The following is a 15968-nucleotide window of genomic DNA, read 5'->3' on the forward strand; positions in this document are numbered from 1 at the left end:
ACATTTAAGTTTTACCCTTTCACTAGATGGCAAATTGACCAATCACTTTATTAAGGAACAACCTTATGAATATATACCCTGTATCTGAAGCGCCAATATTGGATTCGTAGTGTGAAATCGCTACGGTTAGAAGCAGCAGGGATCGGTCCTCGGGTAACCAAATCTTGTTCTCGCGAAGCCTTATAACTTGAAACAGGGCGGCTAATGAGAGAGAGAGAGAGAGAGAGAGGGAGAGAGAGAGAGAGAGTTTAACGTCCACTTGGCACAAACTAGGTCATTTCTTGCGCGTAGGGGTCTTTTTAGCAGAGGGAGGAAACCGGATAACCCGGATTGGAATCGGTTTAACCAGCAATGGATAGAATATTATGTCAACACCAGTTTCGGTGTTACTATAACATTTTCTAATAAATAATCTGTAAATTTACATACATTAATAATAAGCATGTACAGCACTGGACAGTTCAATATAAACTATAAAACTCATTTAGTAATTGGAACGTAATCAAATAACACACTATTTATGGAATAACAATTACTGTGGTCTATTTCACTGCGACGTTTCAACGAGATTTCACAAGTCGTTATCAAGCATATACGCAAATACATTTTTTTGTGTATATGCTTCATAACCTATAGTAATTGTTATTCATAGAAGTGTTTTATTTGATCATGTATATGTTCATCATACTTAAAGCCATGAATATAATTTACAATATTCATATATGTCAAACTTAATACAGGGAATATATTTTATAAACTAAATATATAGATGTAATTAAACTTACAGATCTGAGACCAAACAGGGTTGTGCAAAACAAATATGGCGACAATAACCGCCGTGTACTTGACCCAAAATGCCATCTCTGTTATAACCTGATTATGTAAATAAAGAAAAAAACGTAATAGGAAGATTTTCATTTTAATAGAGGTGAAGGAGACATGATTGGATATCGCCATATCATGAGAATTTCTAATTGGGTGCAGGTGTTTTTAGCAGTGTGGAGAAACCGGAAAACCAATTAGTTCGATATGGAAAGTGCGGAAGGTCTGGGATGCTAGTGGTGTACGGCTGGGTTAGGAGACCCCAGATCCAGAAACCCAGTTGCGCCAGTGGTGGGTGTGGTAGGGGGAGTCCCCCCCCCCACACACACAAAATTGGTTTATTCAACATAGAATGTGCAATATTTGGCCATAATCTAAGGTATGCTACTCTAAAGGCTTTATAGTAGACAAGATGGCATACCTTAGATCATGGCCAAATATTTGTATTTTATTCTGAAAATGTTACATTAATTACATCTACTCTTATTATATTCTTGTATATTTCCAGTTTTTGACACACATATTTCCGATAATATGCAAATGGCGCACATGGGATCGCAATCCTGGTGTTTTAGTCTACATTTTCATGATGGAGGAATACACTTAATTTTTACAACAAACAAACTTCAACAAATACATACTAAAATAATTCGTTTTCAATTGTTTAATTTTCTATTTGTCTTGTGTGTTCTCGTTTTATTCTTTAACTTTATTCCATGTTCCGGGATTCATAGTATCTTTAATATTAACACCTTTAATGCAAAACTAACCTGTGTCAAAAACTTCTGGTCGGTCAATTCAAAGTTAAAAGATGTATCAAAAACATTTTAAGTCATGCGAAAATAGTGATAAACGTCTAATTTCAAGTAAATTTTTATGTATATACCTATTTGCCAACAACTTCACAATGGTCATATCTCTAAATAACTAAAATCTCATTAAAACACAGATCCTATTTCGTTTCGTTTTTTTTCATAATTCAAAATTTCGTTTTACTTGTCTTTGCTACACTAGGATCTGGAAGAGTTGTTATAAATCTGGAGGATGTGAGGAATTAGCCAATAAAACGGTCTGTTACGGCGAGTTTTGGGCTTGCGGTGCACGGAACTGTGGGTAACCCACTAGAAACATCAACGCTGATTGGTTAATCAAATGTCTGACGTCATAGGATCAAAAACCGTTCGTTTGACTTCTGACGCGACCTTCCACAACAATCGGTCAGATCTTCATCCAAAGTATAAAAAATCGAAATGAAATATAGATCTGTAATTTAATCAGATTGAATAACTACTGACTAGTTAAAGGCTCAATACCACTCTTGATGTAACTGAATAATATGTCCCAATCTTTATTCTGGTCAACAAATTGTACTATTTTACAATATTTCAATTAATTAATGATACAAATGTCATCTTAACACACCTAATTTAAGAAAATTGGAAAAATTCAACATAATGGTTTGAAACGTCTAACGTAAACCTTTTCAAATGAAACTTCGATTTAAAAATATTTTCGAACCCTCTGGACAAGTAAAATAGGATGTAATGGATAATTTACACAACAGGTAGGACACTTAAACATCTAGTACTTAGATAGAGATTTTATTTATTTTCTGGAGCTTTCAAGCCAGCAAGAGTGTTATTGTCCCTTTAAGCTACAACTATTAAAGGTACCCTGCAAACTACTATATTGTAAACAATTTATTTCTGATATCCTTATATAAATGTTAGTCCAAAAGGTATTCAATTCCTTTCAGTATTAACAGATACATAATGAATTGAAAATAACATCAAGATGTGCTACTCTATGTCATAACAGGGCGGTCGTCGGGCAGTCGTCATCTTTATTTGCCGTGAACCAAATTGATGGAACAGTTTTTATTCCGATTTAATCCACGCTGGGAGATTGTCTAGAGTTGGTATTTAGATTCTGATTTTGAGTTAAAGGGACTATCCCTTATTTGAACAGAGCCTTAAAATTAAAATCTGAGTATGTATGAAATTTTAACGCCAAAATATAGAGGAATGGTGTATTGACCGTATCTTAAAATTTCAGCGCAAAATATTGAGTCGTTTGGACGTGACCGTCAAAACTGCTTATCCGGACACGTAACCCCTTTAAGATTTTGGGACAATTTTTTCGTTGGGAGACCTGATAATCGATTCCAGTTCATTGAGAGGTCTATACAGTGAATGACCCAAATGCTGTACCTGATAATGAAAGGTAAATTTCACCTACACATTATTTTTATACAAAAAAATATCTGGTTTTATCTAGACACCGCATAATACAGCTTGGGACACTGGTCTCCATTTCTAGATGGAGACTGATGGGTTTCAGTTATTTGAAAACTTATCACAAATATTGAGTTAGTTGCTCGGCCCTTAGGTAGAGGATTTTAAGGGATTTTAAAACAAAATTAAACAGTTTTATTCTCCAAAAAATTATCGGGATTAGCCCTTTAAATATTAAATGATCAGTATGATTACATATTAGCGTGGATTAAACCTTAGGAAATTTTATATTTTTTAAAAAATGCAAATCACGCATTGTTACTAGTTATCGGTATCAGTATGTTAGTTATGATGACGTTAGCTGATATCGGTTTTACAACTTCACTAAATTAAATCAATGTGTATAACCCCATTCAGGTATCCTTAATAAAATCTTTACGGTCATCTTTAATAAATATATTACAAGCATCTTAAAAACAGATCTTACCCAATAATGTATCCACACTTTCTAATCGACTTTTGTCAAGTTGTCGTGATAGAACACGCTATTACCAACTGGAAATGCCGTAGTAGAAGTCGCTGCTCTTTTAAATTAGTTTAAATTATCAGTGACGCCCTCTGAGCTAAGCAATAGACTAATTCATATTCATAAGTCAGCCATTTATATATCTATATTTTCGATTCAATGAATAGGTTCATAGAATAATTCTGATCCTTTACAGTCAGTTAAAGTATCAGTTAAGCTCACCGAGACAATTAATACACTAAGTCATAACTCAACCGGGGATTGGATGGTCGAATGGTTAGCTGTATCATAAGGCCTGTCATTGAATCAACTGGCGTGATTCCTCGGCTGTGTGTGACAAATAGTAGGGTCGCCTGTCCCACCTCGTTGGTTTTCTCCGGTTTCCTCCCACTGCTAAAGACCTCTATAGAAATTATAGAAATAAAATTGAAATTGAACCATGTTAGTCCTGAAATGACCTGGTTTGTGTCGAGTGGATGTTAAACCCCATTTCTCTCTCCCTTTCGTGCACCATAATGCGTTTCAGGGCCATTTGTAACAAGGGACTCGAAGAAAGAGGTTAGACATATTCCATTAGTCATGTCAAATTGTGACTTCATATTCTTATCTGGAGAGCATGCGCAATAAATACATTCGGTGCAGACTGGAATAACCAGATGCTAGAGATTGCCATTGGATTGAGACTTCTGGCATATTTCGCCGAAAATACCTGATTAAAAATTAGCGTAAAAGCGGAAACGACTGAGTGTAAATCAGTTTATATACATTCATATTACATTATTATATGCGTTGCGACCCATTTGTGTCAATTTCTAGGTGCCAAAGAATAGCGATGTAGCTCCTTTAATACATAAAAATATGGATATATATTTACTCGACCTTGGAGAATAATATTCAAGATAACAAGACATAGTAAAACTATGAAATATAATTTCGTATGTCATCTCTTAAACTAAAAGCTAAGTATTTATATTTATAGGTATGGTCTGCCAGAATTGAATGTTCATTAGTGTCCATGGCAACATAATCAACATATTTTGTAGCGTCATCTATTAATTACCGAAAATGATTTTAGTTTTCCTTTGATATCTAATCTGTGGAACAATTAATGTCAACACTAGAGAAGATTTTGACTACATGCATTAGTGGGCGCATGTTATATTTGTTTGTTTTTTTTTTTGGGGGGGGGGGGGGTGTTGTGTGTGTGTGTGGGGGGGGGGGGCTCCTTTTCCCGATCGAGGATTATCCCGTGAGAAAAGTTTGAAAAATTCGATTGCCATTAATTTTTGCACCGGTTAATGGCTTCTCGTCGACCCCACTTTTTTTCTAAATTGTTGTATAAAATAAAACGAATGACAAAAGAATTATTAGCTGTGTCCACTCATTAGTTATTAGTATCTGGTTGTTGATTTTGTCATTTCCCAAGGGCGCGCAGGAAAACAATCTGCCAACGAATTGACACCTCTGCCAACATACCAGAGCAATAAGCAAGAATTGATGCATAACACAAATTTGCAAAAAAATTTTAATTGGACATACAAAATTAATGTAACTAAAGTAATGATGTGTGTGACAAAGTGAAATCAATAAGTCCTTTACAAGTATAACACCAGGAAAAACTAGTCTGTCATTGAGTCGACTGGCGTGGTTTCGAATCCCCGGTTGTACGTGACAAGGAGTAGGGTCGCCTGTCCAACCTCGTGGGTTTTCTCCGGGTCCTCCGGTTTCCTCCCACTGCTAAAGACCCCTACGCGCAAGCGAATTATTGAAATAAAATTAAACCATATGTTAGTCCCGAAATGACCTAGTTTGTGTCGAGTGGACGTTAAACCCCATTTCTCTCTCTCTCTCTCCAGGAAAAACTTCAAAGAGAATGTAGTAGGGGGCAGGGTTATGGCTTGACAATGACATCCAAGGAAATATGCAGTGTAATTATAGACATCATAATTTGATAAATAAACAATATAATATATGGTAATCACTCTTGTCCATCTTCCCTAATTGTTGAACGCTATATAACCATGAGTTTACTGACAATAAGTCAGACATGGAATAGAGCTCCTACCGAATTATGTCTATTTCATGTTCTTAATAAAGGTCTTATCAATTATGCTGCTATTCTGTTATCTTTAGTGTTACATGTGTCATTTGTATTTGTTGCTAAAATTTCAAATTTGTCACCGTTTAATCCACGCTAAATATGTACTCAGATTGAATATTTAACAGAAAATTAAGAAACCCAAAACCAAATACCACCGCTAGATATTATTGCGGCTTGGATTAAATCATCTGTTCCAATATTATTACCGCCTAGAAGCGGTATTAAAATAATAACGAAATATAGGTAAACGACAGCACATTTTTACCGTTCGGTGCATTGATGGTGTCCATCATATGGAAATACAGGTCTACTTTCGAGAATATGCGTGTCTTATAGTATGGTGCATATGTTTCAGGCGTGATTTTGATTCCTCGCTTTCCGGTTTCCTCCCACTGCTAAAGACCCCTATGCGCAAGCGAATTATTGAAATAAAATTAAACCATATGTTAGTCCCGAAATGACCTAGTTTGTGTCGAGTTGACGTTAAACTCTCTCTCTCTCTCTCTTTCTCTCTCTCTCCATTTAACACACATATTGAGGCCTAAGTAAATTCTTAATTATTTTCTGCCAACCAATTTTCCCGATGTGGACAGAAAGATGATTTAATTTACACATTAATTCGACATTTAATGTCTATATTAAATCGATTTAATATGTGTATTAAGTCAACCAATGAGAGCATCGTTTTCAATATCTATATTAAATCCATTAAGTCTACCAATCACTAGCAAGGAAATAATATCTGTATTAAATCAACCAATGAAAGCCATCGATTTGCATGCACGAGCAGAAGAGGATTCGAACCTTCTCTTGTCCGGTAAAGATCGCGGTTCGGTAATTGCTACCCTGTCTTCTTCAACAGTGAATGCTCTGCAACAGTCATTTACTTCGTTCCGAAAATCATTAATGAATTATTGTAAATCAGTTAAACGTGCCAATTCGTTAGGATTCCCATCAATTATTGACACAATGGCCAGTCGTTGAAAGGATGGCTTTCATTGGTTGATATAATAGATATTAATTCCTAGCTAGTAATTTGTGGACTTAATACACATATTAAATCGATTTAATATGGATAATAAAAAACGATGCTCCCATTAGTTGACTTAATACACACATTAAATCGATTTAGACATTAAATGTCGAATTAATATGGATATTAAATCAGATTTCTGTCCACATCCGCCAGCCATAAACGTCCGCAGCTACCACCTTGGGTGATATCGCCGACAAGTGTTTCCTGGGAAACTTGCAAGGGCACCAAATGATAGGCATGTCGCGTATAGATAGGAGATTATGATGCCGGTTTGATTCCATTTCCTTTAGATAAAGAAACAATGTCTTTTGGCGTAGCGTCCAAGATAAGTTTCATCCAAAAGCAGGGAGGTTGGGTGGTCGAATGGTTAGCACGTGCGTGCTGTATCATAAGGCCTGCCATTGAGTCAGCTGGCATGGTTCGATTCCCCGATTGTACGTGACAAGGAGTATGGTCGCCTGTCCAGCCTCGTGGGTTTTCTCCGGGTCCTCCGGTTTCCTCTCACTGCTAAAGACCCCTAAGCGCACGCGAATTATTGAAATAAAATTAAACCATATGTTAGTCCCGAAATGACATAGTTTGTGTCGAGTGGACGTTAAACCCCATCTCTTTCTCTCTCTATCTCTCTCTCTCTCTCTCTCTCAAGCTAGACGTAATCATAATAATCAGATGACAGAGTCATAATGTACAGATGACGGGAGGTAAAGACACGGTTACTCTGTACGAGCTGCTATGGTGCTCACGGCATATTTGTTTTGCCTGTGGCTTGTACGTACACGCAACCCTGGATTTGTGTTCTGCCAGAACGATCCTTGATATAGGTTTTTAATCGTCCCTGCCCCCAACATCCCCGAATATAATGAGGAAACAGATCATTATTTAATAGGGAGCAGGGAGAGAGAGAAATGGGGTCCACTTGACACAAACTAGGCCATGGACTAACATATGGTTCAATTTTATTTCAATAATTCGCTTGCGCGTAGGGGGTCTTTAGCAGTTGGAGGAAACCGGAGGACCCCGGGAAGGCCTACCAGGCTGGACAGGCGACCCTACTCCTTGTCACGTACAACCGGGGAATCGAACCACGCCAGTTGACTCAATGACAGACCTTATGATGCAGCGCGCGCGCGTGCTAACCATTCGCCCCCCCCCCCCCAGTAAATGACAGGCCTTATGAAATAACGCGCACGCGCTAACCATTCGGCCATCCATCCCCCCACCCCCGTGTTATTTAATAACAAACACGTGTTATTTAATAACAAACACGTGTTATTTAATAACAAACACGTGTCAAACACGTGTTATTTAACAACAATGTTTTGAAAAAGAAAAGAATATTTTATTTTATACTGTAAAACAATAAATAACAATATGTACAAACAGAAATATCACCAATTTTAAATAGCACTGAGAATTAAAGAATATATATAAGAGGAATAATTACAAAACATATCATCATTTACTTATAAAAAAATTCACTAATAATCACAAAAAGTAGTTGCCATGGGAACCGTAAGTAACATAACGTATTGGTAACTACAAATTCTTGTTGAAACAAACCAAACGACTTTCAACACATTCTGTTACACTATTGTATTTAGATATGTCACTTGTGCCTATTCTATAAAGGGTGCCACAGTGCCTCGGTGAATAAGGTGCTAGTTGTCTAACCCGGAGAACCAGCGTTGTTATCATTCGTCAGTGGTAAACGGCGCGCAAGACGTAGCAAAGAACAGAGTCTAGTCGTTCGGATGGGACGACAAACTGTGTAAAAGGTGCAGTGCACGTAAATGAACCTTTGACATTTGCAATTCCCCCAAAGCACACTGCATGGCACATACCGGTTGCCATTAGCTGGGTTGGTGCAGAACAGTAGGACGTTAAACCCAGTTTCATTTCTGTTCTTTAAATTTTCAATTCGCCACACTAATGAACCCCTAAAGCATCGCCTGTATCCCGGTAAAAGAAGAATTGTCCTTTTTCATCACTTCGTGCTTTCTTTGTCGGTTGTCCGAAAACATCTGTGCTTTCTTCGGCTTCATTTACTCCATATGTTGTTTGTGGACTTTCATCTTTCAGGTTACTGCGCTCGCCGTTCTCCTTCGCTTCCCGGGCAGCCTTTAATCTTGCCTGGAATTTCGCGCCGCGTATTTCGTCTCGTCTTTTCTTGGCGGAAGATTTCTTTTTCTTGTGTCCTACTTTTGCCAGTTGAAACCAAACGTTGTCGTCAAACGTTTCCATTTTATTGTCAGTTGAATAAGAGATTTCCTTACCCCCAGGTTTAACTGGGTTATAATCAATCCCGGTGTTGCTGGATTCGATGGTGGTGCTTGTTTTTTCTGCGTATTCCTTTAGGAAATCTGAAAAGCCCCCATCATGGTAACTTGTTGGTGCCATGTCAATGGAAGTTCTTGAGTTAACTGGCTGATAGTCTGGTTGCGGAGTTGGGAATTCAATTTTAAATATCGGTTTGTCGGTCTTTTGTTTGCTTGTGAGATCCTTAGTATCTTGGATCGTGGTTACCGCATTCAGTGGTATCTGGCTTTCCGTGGAATGTTTCCTTTTTCTAGTGAATGGTTTAGTTTTTTCTGTATTACATGTATATGCCTGGTAGTCAGTTAGCAAATTGTCACGTGATGGCTCGGGATTGGGGGTTTCGAATACCGGGACAGGAGTTTCCTTGTTGTCCTTTTTTGACATCTCCTCCTTCTGCCTTTGACTGCGTACAACATCTCTTCGATTTTTGTTTTCAGTTTTATGATATATTGTAGACCATGGTTTCGTATCGTCGTTCGACTCAGTTGTCTGGAACGAATCGTCTAATGTAATTCTGGTTGGAATCTTACCAAGATCCTCTTCGTGTAGTTGTCGGGTTGAACTGGTGTCTAAAGTTGGGGTTTGAGGTACGGTGCTAGGTAGATGCTTACTTGAGGTTTCTTTACTTTTAATCTTGTCGTCGGCGGTAGGGTTTAGAGACTTCTTCATTTGAAATTCGAACTCATTAGACAAAGCATGGTGTACTCTGCGGACTGGAACGGACTCAAGAGTTTCTGTCAATAGAGCGCATATTTTCAGCGTACTTTGGGTGATTTTATCTGAATGTCTACTCTTTGAATGATCTTTCTCGTATTGTTGAACGTTCCTGCTCTTTTCTGCAGCTTTCGTTGATATTTGTTTTTTGGTGACCTTTTCGTTGATTCCTTGAGTTGGTTTCGTTCTAACTGCATCCTGCTTTGAACCCATTTTCTCGTGACTGCTATGATCCCGTGAGTGCGTACGTCGCTTCGGAATTTTATAACTTGGCTTGGTTGTTTCTTGTGCCAATGGGCGATTGGTCAAATGTTCCTTAGACTCGGTGGTGCTAGCAGTACAGCCATGACTGTCGTCACTGACAGGTTTAGTTTCTGTTGACAATACCAACATACTTGAAGGAGTCATGTTGTGTTCTGTGGACTGACTACGCTGTCTAGTGGTGTTGCGGCGAGCTTCTGTTAGTATTTGTGAAACTGTATCGATATTTACTGTATCAATGTCTGTCGTGGAGGGGCGTTGGCGTTGCTTGCTATTGATATATGGTTTTTCGTCTGAAGAATGCATTACGCCTCGCGTACTTCGTTCTTGCTCTCCGGGGTGCGACTGGCGTCGATTATTATGTCTGACATATGGCGATTCTAGAATAGATAATGGTGATTCACGGTTGCCTTGACCAACAAAAGTCGGAGCTACTGCTGCAGCAGATTCGTTGTGTTCTTCATGTCTGCTACTTTTATGTTTAGATTCCTTTCTAGTTGTGGAATGTGTATTGCGATCTGTTTGAGTAGCCGTGTGTCCACTATCGCTGTCGGTGGTGAAAGCTGTAACCGCGGAGTTCACTGGTACTGGAGGTCTGCCATTACTTCTTTTGGGTTCATCACTTGTATCTATATTTCCTTCATAAAGATTTTCAACTTTGTATAAACACGTCTCGGAATCCTGACTCTTCTCTACGGGGTAATAACACTTTGGGTTGTTACTGCTACCTGAATATTCTTTTGGTTCGTTATATATGCTCGTTTCTGAATATTGGGAAGATGTTTCAGGAATGATCTGGTACTCTACAGGTATGTAATTGTTCTCATTGGTATACCCCGACTCTTTGTGCGTTACAGCTAACTCGCTTTCCGACGATTGGTTATAAGATCTATGCGCACGAATATCTTCGGTGAAGCTTTGGTTTTCCTTGAAGTTGTTGTATGGCGTTTGGATGGGGTCTGTCATCGGGCGTCGTTCTTGTAGGGCCGCACTGGTCGAAGTTTCTATGGAAACTCTCATCTGGATATCATTTTTAGAACGATTCGAATATCTAGTTCCTGATGCTTCTATTTCTTCATCTGATGGAGGTACTGCTACCAGAACGCGTTGTCGATCTAATGGAACATCAAGCTGTCTACAACTATCAATTCCGTATTCTGTTTCCTGAATGGGTGGACGAACTACCGAATCGTTTCTGTCGTTCTCTGGTACCTCGGAAGTTCTTTCCTTGTGTTCATTAGAACGAGCCTTAACAGATAATTGGAACTCGGCTTTACAATCTTCTGACGATTTAGGAATTCCCACTTGCCGTTCAGCAGTTTTCTTCGCAGCGTATTTTTCCTCGCGATACAAATCTCGCTTTTTTCTACTGGTTGATTTTGGCTTTTGACTCTGTGCCGTGGAGTCGTTGCTTTTTGAAATCCATGTTAGAACTACAGAAAATCTGTCCTCGCCATTTTCTATCTTCCATAGATCCGCCTCTGTAGTCACTTCCATAATCTTCAGCCAATTGGCCAATTTCTTAGGAAAAATGTGTGCCATAGTTTCAGATGAAAAACGAAATATACTTTAACGATATTCTGGTATCTTTAACACCGGATTTCGGTCACAAAATAAGAATGTTAAGAGTTTCGGCGATGTTCTCAATATAGATGCTTAATTTTCTTTCGGTGAATATATCTGTTGAGTCTTGATGCTTATTTCGACTTATTTCTTTAGCACTGGATTTCGATCACAAATTAAGAACGTTAGAATTTCGTCGGCGATGTTCTCAAAATAGATGGTTGATTCTCTGTTGGTGAATATTATAACTGTTGAGTCTTGGTTCTACTCTCTTTAATTTAAATGGAGTAATGGTCACTTAGATCTGGTACGATACAAGAGCTGGCTAAACCTATACTGATCATTGTAAATCAAGCAGTCTTATTTATACATTATAACAAACAGATCATCGTTTCTAAGATAATCTTAATAAACAAATAAACAAACGGATTTAAATTAAAATGTTGATTAAACAGAGATTACGATGACTGTAATCGGTCGTATCGCTGTCTATTATAATCCCAGCTAATGTACAAACATATCAACGTCTCGATGATAAAATTAGAATACGATTTAAATTATAATTGTTGACTAATTAAGAGAGCTGTGTATTATAATCCAGGTTATAACCAGTGTCCAGTCTGGCATTGATTTGTGTCACAATAGAGTAACTCGGTAATTAGCTGTAATTAACCCATGGGTTAAAACTGTTCATTTAAATATACAAAAGGGCGGGAGATTTATAATTGAAAAACAATAGGCGGGGATTAAGGGTTAATGGGATAAGAGCAAGTTGTTGGTTAAGATCATCAAAGATGGCAGCCATGTTGTTTACTCGTCGTCACACAAACAGAACCTGAATCATTACGGATAATCAGATAAACGTAGACCATAAGATGGACATATTAAGATATTTAGAAATTAATTTAAAAAAAGTATATAACTACTTCTCTGTTATTTAATAACTGGCGTGGTTTCGAATCCCCGGTTGTACGTGACAAGGAGTAGGATCGCCTGTCCAACCTCGTGGGTTTTCTCCGGGTCCTCCGGTTTCCCCCCACTGCTAAAGACCCCTACGCACAAGCGAATTATTGAAATAAAATTAAACCATATGTTAGTCCCGAAATGACCTAGTTTGAGTCGAGTGGACGTTAAACCCCATTTCTCTCTCTCCCTCTCTGTTATTTAATAACACAAGTACTTCTATGTTTACGGTAGACCACTACATAAATATATATAAAAATACGCCCAGATGTTATAATGTATATTGTATAGATAGATATATGAATTGAAATTGGGTTTATAATCCTACTATTCTGCTCCGAATGGGCTAATGAAGAGGGACATACGCCATACAGTGTGCTATGAGGGCAATTTTGCCCGGGCAGCGGCAATATGTTTGACCTACTCTTATATAGAATTCGAACTGCTAAGGGTTCTTTTACGTGCATGGCAATGTATACACGGGACCTCGGTTTTTCGTTCAATCCGAACGACTAGACAGCTGTCCTTGTCAGGCCCTCCGTCCTGCACCACTGACAAGGGGAAACCGCATTGGAATATCCCGATGACCTCTCTCGGCCAATGCAGGGATCGAACACCCGACCACCAGGCCAGCGCCTTACCCACATAGATTAGTCACAGTTGAGCCACATTTACCTTGGGCTTGGGGGGGGGGGTATTGAGAGAGAGAGAGAGAGAGAGAGAGAGAGAGAGAGAGAGCAAATATTTAAATCGTTAGGATTTAGTATCTGAGCCACGTTATATGTTGGACATGGTTTGTGCAATATGATTATGAACTAATGAAAATAAATATCTGCCATAAGTGTTGAAAACCGCATGAAACATGTATCGTGGAAAATCTCTTTACTATGACAAAGTAAGTGAGATTATAAAATAACTGGTTGGTCTGAATCCGAATCAAGGGCAGCAAACAACACTGGTCATGAAAGACTAAATCTACATGTATTTGTTAAGGCCAGCTCATGAAACGTTTCAGTAGTGATTGAAATCATTTGATTTTGTTCCATTCGCTCACTGGGCTGATTGATAAAAATAGCACAGGTATCAGGGGCGGATAATTTGATAATGTGTCTCCCCTGTAAATGGACCCAGGGGTTAGTTGACTACGTCGGAACGATACCACCGCGGACCGAGGATGTTTTAGAGGGTACTCCTAAACTCAATGGATCACAAAAACGTGATCCACGACGCAAAGCGGTTTAGTGCGTTACCTAAAGCGTGATTTTGTTCCGTCTAATAGTAATTGCAAGAGGGCTGCACCACACATAATTACACAAAACAAAACTACGAACAAGACACAATACGCAGAAATCACAAACAAACGTCCATATGATATTAAGCGAATCGATCCGGGGGGAGAGGGCTAGCCGTAAGCGTCCACTGCGCTATACAGTCCTGGACCTGTAGTGATATAGATTTCACTCAAAATTGAAAGACAATGTGACGTTTTTTCCAAAAAAGAACGAACAAGAATGGATATTAACATCTCATCAACGCAAAACTTTGAAACTAACGTACGGTTATTTTTTTTTTGTATGGACCTCCTCCACCAGATTCCCAATTATTCAGTCCATACAATAAAAAACATTATGAAATCTGTATAAATATTATATTTATTATCTAAATATATTTCATACATTATTTGACAGAATATCGCCTCTCTATTTATATACTGACATATACAGCATACACACAGACATATGCAGCATTATAGTGGACATATGCAGCATAAAGACAGACATATGCAGCATTATAGTGGACATATGCAGCATAAAGACAGACATATGTAGCATATATACGGATATATATTGACACTGCAGCATAAATACTAACATGTGCAGTATCTAAACAGATAAGTGCAGCAAATCCAAATGTATGCAACACATCTAATTATATGCAGCACATCTAGACATATGCAGCATACACACAGACATATGCAGCATACACACAGACATATGCAGCATACACACAGACATATGCAGCATACACACAGACATATGCAGCACTCTGAGAATTGAGCGTTACAATGCACAGAATGTAAATATTAGTAATAAAGAATTGTGCATTCATAATTTTTTTTTTAAAAAGATCTGGAAATTTATACCAAAAATAAGGTGCTCTATTTCATTTTGTGTGTATTTTTTTTTCTAATTTAGATACCAAATATAGCTACTGACATAAAAAAAACCAAACGCCATAATCATCAAACATTTTTGTTGAAAGCTAAAAGAAGAATTTTCTTAATTTTCAGGCATTTATACATTGAAACCTCATTGAACAAATTCGAGTAGAAGCCTCTTCATATTATCCTATTAATGTTCACATTAGTTTCAATATACATTTACTGTTCTACAGTAGGATGGTAAACCCCATTTCATTTCATTACTATTCTTTGACATAACATAAATATAACAAGGGATAGTCATATACCAGTCACCTTAAAGTTGCAAATTTTCAAGTTATATTTTTAAAATGTATTAAAATAAAGCCTTAAAATAAATGGTATCCATAAACAGTCCTACCTTGTTAAAGAATAATCCTATTAATCCTATAATTCGCTACTGCCAGCTGAGAAATTGGCAAAAATATCATTTTTAACTTCAAATTCCAACGTTGGAAAATGGCTGCCCCATGTTGTCAATAGCAAAACAGGGGAGGTAATGGTGTTATTTCCTGTGCCATAGATTTTTTTTAAGGGAGGGAAATAATGCCCATGATCGTATAAGTGATTTGATAACCTATTGAGCAAAAGACATAGAAATAATTATGTTTTGACTTTCTTAGAAAATTTGAAATTCTCGCTTTAACATCATACCCCTCAAAACAAATGAAATAGGTTTAACATCCTACTGTTCTGCACCGACTGGGCTAATGAAGATTACCCCCCCACCCCCCGCCTAAAAAAACCCAAAACAAAACAAAACAAAAAAAATCCCAACAATTATCAATATTCCTAACAAAACAATTCTCTGATATTATTTTAATGGGTGTGGTATTTCTATAATCAACTAAATAAAAGCCATCCATTCTTAAAATTCTGAGAAAAGATGTTCCAGGTCCCATATTAATTTTAATACATATTTATGTCCAACCACTATAGGTCAAAGAGAGAGAGAAATGGGGTTTAACGTCCACTCGACAAAAACTAGGTCATTTCGGGACTAACATATGGTTTAATTTTATTTCAATAATTCGCTTGCGCGTAGGGGTCTTTAGGAGTTGGAGGAAACCGGAGGATCCGGAGAAAACCCACGATGTTGGACAGGCGACCCAACTCCTTGTCAGTACAACCGGGGAATCGAAACCACGCCAGTTGACTCAATGACAGACCTAAAGATACAACAATCACGCGCTAACCATTCAGTCACCCCCCTCCCCTCCCCCCCCCATACT

The sequence above is a fragment of the Patella vulgata genome, chromosome 5 (genome assembly GCF_932274485.2).
Source record: "Patella vulgata chromosome 5, xgPatVulg1.2, whole genome shotgun sequence".
NCBI lineage: Eukaryota > Metazoa > Mollusca > Gastropoda > Patellidae > Patella > Patella vulgata.